The sequence below is a fragment of the Podarcis gaigeae genome (assembly GCF_964106915.1).
Source record: "Podarcis gaigeae genome assembly, chromosome: 4".
Taxonomy (NCBI): Eukaryota; Metazoa; Chordata; class Lepidosauria; order Squamata; family Lacertidae; genus Podarcis; species Podarcis gaigeae.
The window spans coordinates 66,128,819-66,141,802 of NC_139677.1; the positions used below are offsets into that span (position 1 = coordinate 66,128,819).

General features: G+C 40.3%; 1 protein-coding gene across 4 annotated transcripts in view; it reads right to left on the reverse strand.

The window, feature by feature from the left end:
* The window catches only part of BCL9 (BCL9 transcription coactivator), a 100,933-nt gene that overhangs the window by 18,614 nt on the left and 69,335 nt on the right, over positions 1–12,984 (reverse strand). For 3 of the 4 annotated variants that reach the window (XM_083736060.1, XM_083736059.1, XM_083736058.1), the window contains exon 2: positions 7,613–7,699. The gene's annotated coding sequence lies outside the window, so the exon portion shown is untranslated. Of the gene's footprint in view, positions 1–1,877; positions 1,961–4,260; positions 4,301–7,612; positions 7,700–12,984 lie in introns of all 4 variants that reach the window. The other variant, XM_083736061.1, reaches the window with a different exon arrangement.

The window sequence follows — 12,984 nt, forward strand, 5'->3', positions numbered from 1 at the left end:
TTCATCAAGCAAAATCCACAGCAAAATGAGTTTTGCCCAAAGCAAAAGAAAATACACCCACCCAGTTTTGGAAATACAGGGCCAAATTAAACTAACCAGTTCCACTACTGGAAGCCTGAACAAAGTCTCCTGTAGTGCAACAGGGGGGCCCCCCACACCCCTCAACGGCTTGAGGTGTGTGTGTTGGGAGATCCCCTCCCACAACAGAGAACAAGGGGAAGAAAGGGGAGATTGTTCCATCATGCAAGCAGATAGCTTGCGCTGACAAAACATTGTTAACAGCATGACATTGTGTTCCTCCCACCGCATCTGGAAGCATACAGTACTTGACAGCTTATCTGCCCTGATGTTTAAGGATTGGTAGACAAGGTGTATTACAAAAGACCTGCTAAGGAGGCAATTGCTCAACAAGTTGCACTGAAACAGAAGAACTGTCTCATCCAAATGATGGAGAGATGGATGGAAAGAGGGACACAATCCTCATCCCAAAATTAAAGATGTAGTGGTAAGTAAAGAATGCTTGAGGGGCACAGAAGTCTACTGCCTTGGACAGAATACTTGTTCCAGCAGTTACGATCCTCTTTTAGCCATTTAATAACTATTCTGCCCAACAGTTAATGGGAACAACATTCAACTCTGAATTGTTATGTTCTTTTCAAAGATCCATTGAAATACAAACTAGATACTCTGAGCCAGGTACAAAACACACAGAAAAAAACATGATAGATCCTTCATGCTGCTGCTATTGAAAGGGTGATCACAAATGTGTCATCCCTGGATCTGTAGCTGATTAAGCAAAAATATTACAGCCTACTGCACCAGCCAAGTTTCAGTGACTGATACGTAATTTCTGAAGAGATCTAAAACTTGATTATGACCTAGACCTCCTGCTGTGGCATTTCCCAACTGGGGTACAATTCTAGAGAAAGGTTGGGTCAATATTATTTTTAAATATTGCATGTATTTTCAGCATTTTCGTATTATGTTCCAATTCCATCACTGTCTTCTTCACCTACTATAAGATACAGAGAGTTGCTGTTATCTATAAGATATGCTATGGAAATGATTCTACAGTGCTAGAAGGCAACTCATAGCCAAGCTGTTGAACAATAGCTGGAATACCCTTTGAAACCAAGAGGCGAAGAAAAATAGAGCTCAACTGATGCAAAAACCCAAATTCTTTCACAAAGTATTGTTAGCTTCCTTAAGTCATGAAAACTGATGGCTCTGCTGCCTATCTTCCTTTTTGTCCTTCCTCTCTCATTTTTCCCCCTTTGTCTTGTTCTCTTTTGTGCAGTGACTGTGTGCATTGGAGTGAGTGTGTCTGTCTACAAAAGAAAACTTTATCAAAACAGATCCTAGACAGAGGAGGAGTCTAGAGATGGCACACTGATGAATCTAAGATGGAAATGCACAGAGTTCACACCTTAGAAGAGGAATAGGAATGCAGTGCATCTGCACAAATATGACAACCCACTTCCATTTCAGCAGCAATACACCAACAGATGGTAGCACAGCTCATGCTGAAGCTGGAAACCTTACTGGAATCAAAGCAGAATGCAACCCAACAGTATATTCAATCCCAGCAATAAACCATCACACACAATTCAAGTGAGCAAGATCTACATGGCAAAGTGCAATATCTACTGAGGGCTCCTAGAAAAGACCATTAGTAGCAGTAGTGGTAGTAATTAGAAGATTCTGATTTAGAAAATACAAATTGGAGACCTGTGAGCAGTTGTGGATAGAGTAGTAAGCTGAAAAGCACAAAATGGTTAAACTGCCTGTTCGACTAGACCTGAACCTCGGCAAACTAGTAATTGCTAGATTGGGGTTAGGCTCATCTAGCCCTGAACCTAAACAAGATGTGTACTTACCTCTCCCACCCTGCTCTGTACAGGAGTGTTTGGGTGGAGAATTGGAGTCAGGGTAAATGTGCGGACACACATGTAAAAGCATCCTGCCAAGTATACAAGGAATAAAAGAAGTGACTAAACTGTAGTCCAGATCCAGCACAGCAAACTGCAGAAGTTGCCCACCAACTCCTTTGACCTGGAGTAATGAGTGACTAGGGAAACCCAGACAGATGGGCAGGGTATGAATAATAAATTATTATATTATTATAATATAAAGGACTCTGCCTGCTATTTAAGAGACTGATCTCTGAAGCACTTTATCTCCCCCTCTCAGTGCTGTGGAGCTCTGCCTTGGAAATAGGGGAAAGGGCTGTGTGCACGCTAGCATGTCGGAGAGTGTGCTCGGTGTGCACACTAAGTATGCACAGGGCATTACCACGGCTGGCATGTGGCCCTCAAGACGGGTGGCTAACCAACAATGCAGCCCTCAGGTGAAAAATATATTGGCCACTGGATGTGCTATTTTCATTCAAAATCTTGGAGAAGATGCAGCTATATTAAGCCACTCTCTCTTATGAATCAAAATCCCTGGTTTGCGACAGGTTAAAATTACATCATGCAAACTTTGGAAGTTGCAGGTTTCCTTTATGGCAGACAAAGAATAAAGGATCTACAGCACACAAAGAGAAGAAATATTCTCTCCCACTCAGTGTACCTCTTTTCTCAGATGATTAAGAGAGTTTGAGTTGGGCAGAAGCAGCTGTTAAGAATACTGGATGATGAATGGCCAAGGGTTGATATCTCTGACATACAATGTCCTATGATAAAGATCTATAAGCAGAGACTTCAGTCAATAGTTCAATAAAAAATACATTATGACAGACACACACACACACACACACCCTGGTCTGCAAATGCTCAAAGTCCATGTTACACAGTTCCCATACAGTTCTTTAACATCCACAAAATATACCAATGAGGTACGTAGACTTGGAAGTGTAGTCTATATGATCTGTTTTCCAAGTATGTGGCAGTTTAATTGCTTCTGCAACACAGTCTCCTTCAGAGGACATTAATACACATCTCCAATACTGACTTTTCAAGAATAAAGGGCTTTTAGAAGACCTATAAAAGAAAAATGATAGCAGAGGAATGTAAAGGTGGCAGCACACAGGGAAGAATGCAACAGGTTTCTCTCCATCTTGGCAGCTCACTATGCAGTTTCAATGCAGAAGGTGTACACAACAGGTACTTTAAATCTAAAACTGTAATTTTGCCTGCTCCCACAAGATAGATATTCCATTTAAGGTATTCCATTTAAAAAAAAAGAATATGCAAGTTTTCAAGTTACAGAATTTGTCGCACCATGTAATCATAGCTTGTATGCAGTAGAGATGTTAGCTTGGTGAAAAATGCAAGTAATGTAGGGATCTGTGTGTTTCTTAACCATGCAACTGTGTGTTCCAGTTGTGCCTGGTTGGCAGGACGGTGCGGAGAAGAGAAAGCTGGAACCTTAAGATCCTAATGGCACAATGGAACCAAGTCTACACAAAAGTAAGTCTGACTGAATCCAGTAGGGCTTATTCCCAGTTAAGTAGGACTAGGATTGCAGCCTAAATCCCCTATGATGAGAGATATTGAAGAAATGTGCATATCAGGAATGCTTTGATTTCATTTCCTTGCAGTTCCCCCACCAAAAACCAGTCTCTCCCAAGGTTCAGGAATTGTGGGTGGAGGTCTTGAGGAGGAAGGAAAATCCCTGAAAATCAAGAGGAGGCACCTACTCCAAAGTAGAAAGATACCTCCACTCTTATTATGGGGCATTCCTTCCTCCTCAGCCTCCTCATCCCACAGCTTATTGCATTCAGCAGGGTAGGAAAGCCTGTTTCCTCTAAACCTGTTCCACAGGCTTTTCTCTGGATTCATCCCACCACCCCTTTTCAATTTCTGTGCATTAACGTCAATGCTCCCCTTTAACTGGGAAACTGGAAAGAACATCAGATGTGATGCAAGCAATGGCCATTACAGGGACAAGAATCAAGACTACTGGCTTGCACTGCTGTAGCTAGCATGTGATCCGATGCCCGAGAGTTAGAGCAGAGATAAATGAAGACCATGGCCAGGATTTAAATCATTGAGAAGATTCATTCATTTATTTTAGAAATATCTATCTTGTGCCAATTACCATAACTTAAGGCTTTTGTTAACACTTGGCAACGATCTCAACATTGCTCAGATACTTTGCACATATTTTCTTTATGATTTAAAATTTATAGAATTGATTTGTGAAGCACAATTGTCTGTATGTTGATGCAATGTAACTTTAAAAATTGAACAGTAAACAATATGCACAGACAATTCCATCATTCACATTTAAAAATCACTAAAAATAATTAAAGAGTACCTTGAGCTTAAAAAAATAATTCAAGTGAAGATGTTTTTGCCTGTTGAAGGATAAATACAAACAGGTTTTCAAAGCTAGTGGTTAGAACACCAATATAAATAAGATCAGTTGTCTGAACAGGTGGATAACTTTGACAGTTTCAGCCATGGTCTGCTTCAAACTGCCTGCCCTAGAGATAGATAAAATTTTGAGTCTTTGACATACTAGAGGCACTAGCCAACACTTACTGTCCAATAGGCTGAGAATAGATGGGTGGACTCAACACCACCTATAAAAGGAAGTCCTTGGACATTCAACTAATCCCTGTGACTACAGTATTTAAAACAATTGCAATATCAAAAGAGGTAAATTATCTAATTAACAGATATAGTCTCTTGCCCTAGCTTTAAACATCAGCAGTTTCTTCGAAGTTTCAAGTTGATGGTGAACAGTCTCCCACCCCACTGTTTTCACAGGTGTTTCTGCTGCTTGGATAGCCAGTCACTTATCTTACTGTAATGTACAGATGCTATGGTTGTGTTCAACAGCTTCCCGCAACTGCTACTGATTTAGTGCTAAAGATAAACAAAGGATACAAATTTTCAAGCTGGCTTCTGCAAGCATCCTGGGGGACTCTGTGGTTTGGACTTTACTACCTCTGCCAACCCTACCAATTTCCCAGTCTGCCATTTGAACTGACAGGGATCTGCAGTTCCTTCTGTGATTTGTGGGATCTGGGTGCGATGAACCAGCATACCCAACACCCAAAACCCCTCCAACTGGAAGGGAGCCAACTTTTAGCCTGAGGGGTGTGTGATACTACACACCAGTTGTGCCTTGTATCATTCTTCTGCTTGTACATAGTTTAGAGCACCCACGAAAGATGGGGGAAACAAAAGAGCCAAACAAATCTTATCGTTCACATTGTAGGACTGTCAGTCTGAATTCTCATCTACTTCCATATTCAGATGTTACATTCAATGACCAGACTAAGATCATTCTTTTAGTCCAGATGGATAATTTGCTATAAGGCACTTTAACATGGATATTTAAGCAAATAAATTTGTGTGTTAAAGGTTCAGAGGCCCCAAACCTCAAAATAACAAAAGGAGTTCCTTATGCAAGGATATTTGACTTTCCTAAGAAGATATGGATATGAGACCCATACCAAAGATTAAGCCATATGGTAAGGACATGTACCCTCAAGGTAAATATTAACTAGCCTAACATCTGCTAAAGGAAATACTGTCTTGAGAGCTACTGCTGAAGTTCTTCATCAAATCTTAAAACCCAATTATAAAACATTTTCAAATAACTAGCAGAATAAGCTGTGTTAAGACAACATTTGCACTGTTCCCTTTGTCAAAGGGTTCCAGTTTCTTCAGTAAGGAAACCTAACAGCAGAATGTTATCTTTGCAACCAGTAAGAGCACTACAGCTTCTTTAAATGCCATCCTACCCTCAAATACATTTACAATATATTTGGGGGAAAGTAGACTCAATATCCATCCCTTGCTTATTAGTGCTTTAAATGTTGAGAATAGCAGGATCAATTTCATATGGGGGTGGGGGAGAAAAGAATGATTTTCTCCCCCCCCCCCCCAGCTTAGAGTGGCTTATTGAAAGATCCTACAAGGTATTTTGAATAAACACTCTGAATTATACATTAATGAAGAGGTACAAAATTTAGCTGAAGTTCAGTGAAATCACATTCTTCCCGAGACTGAAAATTTGTCCATCAACAGTCAACCTCCTAAAATTCTGTATCAAAAGTGTGCTGTGATAACTATTACACATTATGTTGAAGTCTTCTCACTGCTATAGCTGGAAGATGTTGCACACAAGTTCTTGGCCAAGAATAAGCAATTTCAATCCATACAAAACAGACGTGACAATAGCTCCAACTTGGTAACAAGACATATAAATACCTTGTGGTCTAGTGTGCCTGTTTAAATTACAGGTGAACAGCAGTAAAAGAGCAGTGTAAGAATGTCTGAAAATCCGCAAGTAGAATTTGAAATCAGAAAGTTCACAATATGCTTCCTTCATACCTATAGCTGATATGTTAATTATAAGCAGTACCATAATAAATATCCTCTTTTGGATTATGTGAGAACTGACTTCTTAAACTGGCCTAATAGTGGGCTTTCCTGTAACCGTAAGAACAAGCTATATTCTAAAACTGGGATGGAGAACCTATTGCTCTTCAGATGCTGCTGGCACGGCCAATGGTCATGGCTGGTCCAACAAAAGTTTTGAAAGGCCACAGGTTGCCCATCCTTGATTAAAATTAAAAGAGCAAGTATGTAACACTGGACTGGTTTGCATGACACTGTAATCTGAAATATGGCTTAGCAGGGACCATGCAAGCATGCAGACTCCCAGAGGGGATCTTGCAGGCACTTTACTGCTCCCCAGTCTCATGGCATGTTGAGCTAAGCCAAAGTTTGGCTTAGTGTGTCACCTGAACCCAGGCTCATGGTTATATTTTCTCCTCATTATCAACGAGCTGGAGCCAGCAGCAGATTTCTGCTTAACTCAGTATGGCACAGGAGCAAAAAGGACCAGGGAACAGCAAATTGGGGTGTGAGCTCCTATACATTCACACAATCCCAGTACACCATAGTCAAAACAAAAAAAATTCCTTCCAGTAGCACCTTAAAGACCAACTAAGTCAGTTCTTGGTATGAGCTTTCGTGTGCATGCACGTTTCTTCAGATACCTTTTTTTTTTTTTTTGATGGACTTCCATTTCCGTATCTGAAGAAGTGTGCATGCACACGAAAGCTCATACCAAGAACTGACTTAGTTAGTCTTTAAGGTGCTACTGGAAGGAATTTTTTTTGTTTTAACTATGGCAGACCAACACGGCTACCTATCTGTAACCAGTACACCATAGTTTGGCTTACCGAATTGTTGTGCAAACCAAGCCACTGTCTCACATAAGAACATACAAAGCTGCTTTATATCAATTCAAACTACTGGTTCACTAGGCAGTGCCATCTATTACAACTGAAAGACACACTATATCCTCAAGGAGAAAGTCTTTCCCTGGTTATTTTAAATCTGGAGATGCTACAGGCAGAACCTGGGGTCTTCTACATGTACCACCGGGTACAATGCAAGCTTTGGTAACAGAAAAACCAGCCAAATGTGCATCCCCCATTTGTGGTACTAACTCCACAGGCACTAGTGAGCGACACATTAGAGCACACCATGTTTCTCAGCAAATATCAATGTTATCCTAAAACACAGCAACTGAAGACAAAACACAGTGCATTTCCAACAGATTAGCATGCAAATGAAGGTTCTTTGGAAACAGAGAACTACAAGTCAAGATATAAAATTCTATAAGGAAGAAAAGTGTATCTTACCATGATCGGAATATTAAACAAAGTACAGCATCAGTTCTGGGTATCTTTGAGCAGTTTGTCTCACAAACACGTCCAGCATTTAGTTGTCTAGGAGAAAAAGATACAGGAATGTAGTAGGTATCTCTACTGAACATAAAAGCTATGACTCACTACAGATGTTTAGAGCTGTATAAACAGTGGAGTCAAAGTTTCTTTTCACAGCAGCTGAATCCTGAAGTATCAATATTCTGCTTATGGTTCTGTGATCAAGAAAACCGATTTCGTAACTGGGACTAACTTGTGCACATTAACCAAGAAAGCCCAGGTTAACTTTGTCATACTCATGTAGTAAAGATCAAGAAGATAGACTTTTACTTTTATTTTTTGGTAAGGAATTTAAGGGAAGTGATTTTAGATTCCTAGACAACAGCACTAAGTTTCAGCTGCCAAGCCCTGGGCTACACTGTTTTCAAAGCCCCACCTTCAGCTACTAGATGTTCTGCCATTATCATTTCTCATTTCTAAGCTTTTTGTACATAAGTTTTATTCACAACCACAGGAAAACTTGCTTTGGCTAAAATAAAATGCAAGCACTCTCACTGTAAAGGGAAGCAATGTAATCTAAGCAACATTTCATGCTGTAATCTTGGCCACACGGGTATCTAAGCCTCACATATGCCCTGGTTCTGATAGTATGGCTAAACCATGGTTTGGCTCTTAGGGCTCTGCCCTGGGTTCACAGACTCTCCTCTCTCTGGGGCTCCAATTATCTCCTCCACTTTCCAGTTTATGGAAACCACAAAAGAAGAATATTGCTTAAAGTGGGGAGAGAAGAAAACACCCATGTGCAACCCGAAGTCTAGAAATCTTAGCTGGTCTTGCTAGTCAACTTGGTCACCAAGACTTTTCTCCTCTTCTCTATGCAAGGTCAAGAAAAATCCCCTGCTCCTCAGACCTGCAAATATAAATGTAGCTCAGGTGTGGGGCTGTTCCTGCACTTTGGCCTTCAGCCCCAGCCCAGATTTGCAGAAATCAGGGATGATTCCTACAGTTGTAGAAGCCCAAGATGCACACAGCACCATCAGTAGTCCGGCCTAACCTCTAGAATGATCCTCCTTCCCCCTGATAGCCACTGTGGAGAAGTTGTTTGATTCAGAGTAGAATTGCGACTCTGTTCAACAACCCACCTCAATCAGCCAATACCTGTTTCTCCACTTAACTATATCTGTGAAACCATGTAGGGTTAGGGAAATAAAGTGGGATATAAATACAAAATAGATATCTAGAGCTTGTTCATGCACTAAGAGCACTTTGGAAGCCAAGGGACAAAGAGACAAACCCAAATAATCCTTTCTAGATATGGAGAAGGGTGCAATAATGTTCCCTTTTCCTTACTCTGCTCCATGTAATTCTATAGTCCAGCATAACTGTGGAGACATATCCATGTTCCACCAGTAGGGCCAAGAGATTTATTATCCTCCGCAGAGGATGATGGACCATTCAACATGAGCAGTGATGTTATGGCCCCCTATAGGCAGTTTCTTTCAAGAGATCTCAAGATACGGTAGTTTCAATCAGCACCCCCCATCCTCCCAAAAAACCAAAAAGACTAGTAACTTCTGCTAGGAAAAAATAATTCAGCTCCTGGAAAGAGCTTTCTCAAAACATTTTCACAAAAGGAACATGCCTTCAAAGGGAGTGATCCTGGAGCTATCGTAGAAAAGGTCCTCCCCACCAGTCTCTTAAAAGAGGGCCTGTTCAACAAGTCAACTATCACCCAGAAAACCTTAAACTACCACAAAATAATTATGAAGGAGGCTTCAACTGTACCTCCTTCAACCAAACAAGCCAACACTCCTCTACATCTTAATCCTCTTCACTGAAAGGAATATTTATTTATTTTTAACTTAACTTATAGACCACAATAAAAAAATACCTAAGAGGTCCACACAGTGGAAACTGAATTCCTCTCATGAGGGACACACAAGTAAATGAAAGGGAAACTGGCCTCTCTCACTGACCATCCCTTTAAAATAGATAAAATAATATAAAATAATACCCTCTACTTTTCAAAATCCTGACAGCTTCATACAAGCCCATATCAAAAAGTCATGGGTAGACCCACTCTGAGCACCATCACCTCCAGCAGGCAAACATCAGCTCTCACCAAAAGGTCTCTTACACAGACCAGAAAACAAACCCCTTCTCTTCCAACACATAGGTAAGACTGACACATTACTTAACTAACTAGTCAGCAGTCAATTGACTATGTATTATTTAACCATGGTCAAATATTTTCAATATTCCACAAAACAATGATGCTTGAAAATTTGGCCAGCTGCTTATTTAGCACAGCTGTCTTTTTTTGGGGGGGGGGGGAATTTTGTTTAATAGTTGCTACTATATGGTTTTATTTCTGTCTTCATTTTTTTGAAGTACTGCAACTTCAGGTTGGCTGTTCCAGGATAAAGGCCCAAGAGAACTTTTCCGTGAATTGCACGCAATTGTAAAAATGTTGCCTAATAACATTAAGTTATACTTTACATGAACAGGTCCTTACTAAAGCTGGTATAAAAAGTGGCAGCCAAGATCCATTTCACACAGCAAACCAAAATGACACGTATTCCCACACTAACCGGCCAGTGCCTTGAGAATTCTGCTGAAGCCCTTCCAGGTGCCCCCATCAGTGGTGAAGGCATGTTAGGGGTCAGTGGGAAAGGGATTGAAAAGAAAGCTGCCAATACTGTGGTGCCTTTCTGTGGTGTAACCACATTTGGATAACTCTGTACAACTCTCGTCGCTGCATCTCAAGGAAGATATTGTAGAGTTGGGCAAGGTGAAGAAAAGAGCCACAAAAATTACCAGAGTGCTACAGCAAGACACCTATAAGGAACAGCTACAACATTTGAACCCAGTTGGTAGTGGAGTGGTGGAAGAGTAAGGCAGGCATGATAAAAGTGTAATAAAATTAAGCACCAAGTAGAGGAAGTGAATAGAGAGAAGTTTTTCCTTCTTCTCTCATAATACTAAAAGCAAGGGTCATCCAATGAAGCTGAGAGATTCAGGACAGACAAAGAAAAGGACTTCTTCACAAAGAACAGAGTTAAACTTTGGAATTCACTGCAACAAGATGTATTAATGACTACCAATTTAGAGTTTTAATTAGTTTTATCTGCCATGAATTTGTCTCCCAAGGGTTACTAATCATGATGGCTACTTAGGAGCTCCAGGATCAGAGGCAGCAAGCCACTGAATACCAGTATCAGAAGAGCGGAGAGTGCTTTTCTGTTCATATCCTACTTTTGGGACTCTGGGAGGCATTTAGTTGGCCACTGTGAGAAATCAGATGCTGGATTAGACAGGCCTTTGAACTAAAGGGCTCTTCTTCTGTTCTTACTCAATCACAAAGGAGTTTGCTTTTTCAGCATTGGCACCCCATTTATGGAATGTTGTCCCTAAAGTGGTTTGGCATGGCACCTATGCTGCACTCTTTTCAGCACCAGGCAAAAGTTTTACTCAGCCAGGCATTTAAATTGGCTTTATTTCTAGTTCTGCTTTTAGGGGTTCTATTTGATATCATCTTCTAGTTGTCTCTCATACTACAATATAATTTGATTATACACTGCCTTAATATCCAACCAGGATAAAGGATGGTATTTAAATGTGTCCATATGTATGTATGTATACTTCTCTTAAATAATTAGATTAATATTCAGTTATGTATTATCCACATGCTTGTCCTATAGTTCAGACTGCAATACTATGGTCTCTTGGAGGGCATCTGAGGGGCCTTAGGATAGATCAGATCTACCTCTCCAACATGAGAGCGAGAGATCCAATGTTGAGGCCTTCTTATTTAACTGCAATGAGTCTTCCAGCATTCTGGCCCAACCAACATCCAACACTGGATGGTCCAAGAAGGAATATGGAGGGAAGGAGCTGGGATCCTGAGTCCTCCCAGTCTCCTGTCACACACCCAAACCAGGTTTATTTATTTAAGTAACACTTCTGAACATGTTTAAATCTCTTCTTCCACTCCCTCTAACAAAAATGGAAAGGGAAATGTCAAAACAGAAAAACACAGCAGGAAATGGACGGAAGAACCCAAAGGCCTTCCACCACTCTCGCTTTCATCCTGCTAGCTCAACTCGCAGGATTTTCAATTAAGGCAGTTGACTCTCCTTTGGATTTTGCTCCTCCCCTAACATTAGGGTTGCAGTCTTAATCACTAAAGCAAATCAATGTATCTTCCAGATACAGCAAGTTAAAGGATTCTTCTCTATGTAAATGAAGAAATGATTTGCTCATTTATCAGATATGAATACTTGCTCGAAACACAAGCTTATGTTCACCTGGTGAAAATAAGTTTCCCTTGTCTGTCCAGTTACTATCAAATCTTGTATTTTTTTGTTTTTAGGATGGTGGAGCTAGCCCAAGGCAGAATGAAACAGAAAGGAGCAATACTGGAAAAAAGAAGAAAAGGAAAAAAAATGCCCAGTGTGCAGATTCCCACACTTAGGCTGCCATCCCTAGACTGCTGCTGGGGAGTAAAGGCCTTTGAATGCAATGGGATTTACTTCTGAGTAGATATTACAAGACTGCACTGTCTTGTGCAAGACTCAAACTGTTAGGAGAGTTGATTGTAAGACACAACCTAAATTGAATGGTCTCAGTATAGATAAAAAAAAAAAACTAAAGCATGCAAAATTTACACATTGTGACAACGTCAATCAAAGGAGGCCTGGTTGTAATAATAAACCACTGAAGATAATATTCTAGTTGTAAATCAACGAAGTATACTCATCAGATTTAGGAAATATATCAAGTTGTATATGCCTTGTTCCTTGCTGATTTAAATCAATTTACTCTGTTACTATGTCAGGAAATTAACTGGAAGCTCTTGTAGCTCACATGGCTTCCAATTAGTAACCTGGCACAATTTAAGGTTGTTAGTAACCTGGCACAATTACCTACGAAGCAAAAAATAGTATGCAGCCAGGTTATTTAATGGAACACATCCACCCACACAAGTCTTCCCAACATTTAGGATAATCATCAGATCCCCTGCTCCATGTCCTTTCCATTCAGATCCATGGATGGGAGGATGATTGGTGGGGATAGGACAGGGCCTTTTCAGAAGTGGTGTCAAGGCTATATAATTACCTTCCCCAGGAAAACTAGTTGGCTCACACTCTCATAATCTTTAGATAGATGATCGATATCTTATTTTAACCTGGTTTTTGAAATCTTTTAACTTTGCATCCTGCTGCCACAAATGATTTATTGATGGGTTTTAATACTATTTTATTACAATACTTTATGTTTTTAATATATTGTAAGCTCCTGGGGGGGCTCTTTTAACCCAAAACATGAGATATAAATATTCAAATATA